Source organism: Hylobates moloch, unplaced genomic scaffold (genome assembly GCF_009828535.3).
Source record: "Hylobates moloch isolate HMO894 unplaced genomic scaffold, HMol_V3 SCAFFOLD_3, whole genome shotgun sequence".
NCBI lineage: Eukaryota > Metazoa > Chordata > Mammalia > Primates > Hylobatidae > Hylobates > Hylobates moloch.
The window spans coordinates 81,289,010-81,292,849 of NW_026652278.1; the positions used below are offsets into that span (position 1 = coordinate 81,289,010).

The 3,840-nt window shown below is 42.7% G+C and overlaps 1 non-coding gene across 1 annotated transcript; it reads left to right on the plus strand.

The window, feature by feature from the left end:
• The first annotated feature begins 3,128 nt into the window (after nt 1-3,128).
• On the plus strand, nt 3,129-3,232 carry LOC116466137 (U6 spliceosomal RNA). The gene has a single exon (XR_004247390.1). It is a non-coding gene; the product is annotated as a U6 spliceosomal RNA (small nuclear RNA).
• Nucleotides 3,233-3,840: the final 608 nt, after the last annotated feature.

Here is a 3,840-nt window from a genome sequence, read left to right on the forward strand (position 1 = left end):
TACTTGGGAGGCTCAGGCAGGAGAATCGCTTGAACCTAGAAGGCAGAGGTTGCAGTGAGCAGAGATTGCGCCACTGCACTCCAGCCTGGGCAACAGAGTAAGACTCGGGCTAAAAAAAAAAAAAAAGCTGAAGTGAGTCCTTCAGGCTAAAATGAAAGGATACAAGATAATAACTCAGAGCTATATGAAAAAATAAAAATCACTGGTAAAGGCAACTATATAGCTAAATATAAAAGCTAGTATTATTGTATTTTGGGTATGTTATTCCTCTTTCTCCTTTATGATTTAAAAACATGCATGAAATAATATGCATCTATGTTAATAGGCACTAATTGTTTAAAGACATAATTTGTAACAATATAGCTAGGGGACAGAGAAAGGAGCAGAGTTAATGTACGCTATTGAAGCTGAGTTGGTATCAGTCTGAACTAGACTTAGAACTCAGCATGTTAACTGAAATCTTCATAGTATCCACTAAAAAAAAAACTTTACAAATGTACAGAAAAGGAACTAAGAAAGGATCAAAATATTACAAGATAAATCATTAACCAAACACAAAAAAGGTACTGAGGAGCAAAACACTTTATGTAGAAACTAAACAGCATGATGACAAGTTCTTTGGTGTGTGGGTTTTTCTGTTTTTCTTTTTTGGGGTTTCTTTGAGACAGAGTCTTGCTCTGTCACTCAGGCTGGAGTGCAGTGTTTCATTCTCAGCTCACTGCAGCCTTTGCCTCCCAGGTTCAAGTGATTCTCAGCCTCCTGAGTAGCTGGGATTGCAGGCGCCCACCACCACACCCAGCTAATTTTTTGTATTTTTAGTAGAGATGGGGTTTCACTACATTGGCCAGGCTAGTCTTGAGCTCCTGGCCTCAAGTGATCCACCCGCCTCGGCCTCCCAAAGTGCTGGGTACAGGCATGAGCCACTGTACCTAGCCTGTTTTGGGTTTTTTTGAGACAGGGTCTGGCTCTGTTGCCCAGGCTGGAGTGCAGTGGCACAATCACGGCTCATTACAACCTACAACCTTGACCTCCGCAGGCCCAGCTGATCCACCCACCTCAGCCTCCTGAGTAGCTGGAACCACAGGTGTGCACCACCATGCCCAGCTTATTTTTCTATTTTTTGTAGAGACAGGAGTCTTGCTATGTCACCCAGGCTGGTCTCAAACTCCTGGGCTCAAGCAATCTGCCCACCTCAGCATCCCAAAGTGATAGGATTACAGGTGTGAGTCCAACCATAAGTAAGTTTCTGTTTTTTGGTTTTGAGTTGGTCTCACTCTGTCCCCCAGGCTGAAGAGCAGTGGTGCAATCATGGCTCACTGCAGCCTCATCTCCAGGTGGGAGCCACCGTGCCCAGTCAAGTAACTTTTTTGTTTCAGTAATCACTTTCAATGTAAATAATCTCACCAATGGAAAGATCGACAGAATCGATTTTTTTAAATGATGTAATACATGATCCAAATATGCAACTTACAAAATACTCACTGTAGACCCAAAGACACAAATTCGTTGAAAGTGAAAAGATGGAAAGAGATAATCCATGCAAATAGTAACCAAAAGAGAGCTGGGGTGGCTATGCTAATACCAGAGAAAATAGATTTTAAGCCAAAAAAAGTTACAGAAAAACATTTTATGTTCGTAAGAGAGTCAAATCACAAGAAGATGTAACAATTACAAACACATATGAACCCAAAAAAAAAGGGCTCCAAAATGCACAAAGCAAACTAATAAAATTAAAGGAAGAAACAATTTTACAATAATGGAGACTTCAATGCAGTGGCTCTAGCATAGCTCACCGCAACCTCTGCCTCCCAGACTCAAGCAATTCTCCAGCCTCAGCCTCCCCAGTAGCTGGGACTATAGGCACACAGCACCACACCCAGCCAATTTGTGTATTTTTTTGTGGAGATGGGGTTTCACCATGTTGCCCAGGCTGGTCTCAAATGCCCAAGCTCAAGCAATTCGCCCACCTCAGCCTCCCAAAGTGCTGGGATTACAGGCCTGACCTACTGCGCCCAGTCAATACCCCACCTTCAACAGTAAATAGAACATCTAGACAAAATCAGTAAGGAACTAGAGGAATTGAACAACTCACTAAACCAACTAGACCTAACAGACATATAGAAAGCTCTCCATCTAACAAGAGCAGAATATATATTCCTCTCAAGTGCATATGGAACATTCCCCATGATAAATCATATGTTAGGTCACAAAACAATTCTCAATAAATTTTAAAAGGTCAAAATTATACGAAGGGCCAGGTGTGGTGGCTCACAGCTGTAATCCCAGCACTTAGTGAGGCTGAGACAGGCGGATCACTTGAGCCCAGGAGTTCAAGACCAGGCTGGGCAACATGGTGAAACCCTGTCTACCAAAAAAAAATTTAAATGTTAGCCAGGTGTAGTGGTGGTGAATACCTATAGCCCCAGCTACTCAGGAGGCTGAGGCAGGAGGATGGCTTCAGCTTGGGAGACAGAGGTTGCAGTGATCCGAGATCATACCACTACACTCCAGCCTGCAGGACACAGCGGGACCTGTCAAAACAACAACAACAACAACAACAAAAAAACAGGCCAGGCTTGGTGGCTCATGCCTGTAATCCCAGCACTTTGGGAGTCCGAGGCGGGTGGATGACCTGTGGTCAGGAGCTCAAGACCAGCCTGACCAACATGGCGAAACCCCATCTCTACTAAAAATACAAAAAATTAGCTGGAAGGGGAGGCAGGCACCTGTAATCCCAGCTACTTGGGATGCTGAGTCAGGATAATTGCTTGAATCCGGGAGGCAGAGGTTTCAGTGAGGCGAGATCATGCCACTGCACTCAACCTTGAGCAACAGAGTGAGGCTCTGTCTCAAAAAAAAAAAAAAAATTATACAAAGTGTCTTTTCCAACAAAAGTGTAATGAAGCTAGAAGTCAATAACAGGAAAACCTGGAGAATTTGCAAATAAGTGAAAGTTAAACAACATTCTTAAATAACCAGTGGCTCAAAGAAGAAATGACTAGAGAAATTGGAATACTTTCAGATGAATTAAAATAAAATGCAAGATACCAAAATTTATGAGATGATGTGACAGTGGTACTCAGTGAAATGTATAGCTTTAAATGCTTACATTAAAAAAGAACAATCTCATGCTCACTTCGTCAGCACATATACTAAAATTGGAACAATACAGAGATTAGCCCGGCCCCTGTGCAAAGATGACATGCAAATTCGTGAAGCGTTTCAGATTTTATAAAAAAAAAAAAAAAAGTCTGGGCGCAGTGGCTCACGTATGTAATCCCAGCACTTTGGGAGGCCGAGGTGGGTGGATCACGAGGTCAGGAGATCGAGACCATCCTGGCCAACATGGTGAAACCCCTTCTCTACTAAAATACAAAAAATTAGCTGGGCGTGGTGGTGCACACCTGTATTCCCAGCCACTCGGGAGGCTGAGGCAGGGGAATCGCCTGAACCCAGGAGATGGAGGTTGCAGTGAGCAGACATTTGCCACTGCACTTAAGCCTCTGTCTTAAGTGAGCAAGACTCTGTCTCAAAAAAAAAAGGAGAAATGAACTCTCAAATTAACAACCTAACTTTACACCTAAGGGGTGTTTAATCTTTTGGTTTCCCTGGCCACATTGGAAGAAGAATTTTCTTGGGCCACACATAAAATACACTAACCCTAACAATAGCTGATGAACAACAACAAAAAAAAAATCACAAGAAAATCTCATAATGTTTTCAGTTATTCATAAAGTTTATGAATTTGTGTTGGGCTACATTCAAAACTGTCCTAGGCTGCATGTTGGACAAGCTTGACCTAAGGTGTAAAAGAAGAGCTAACTAAACCTACAGCCAGCT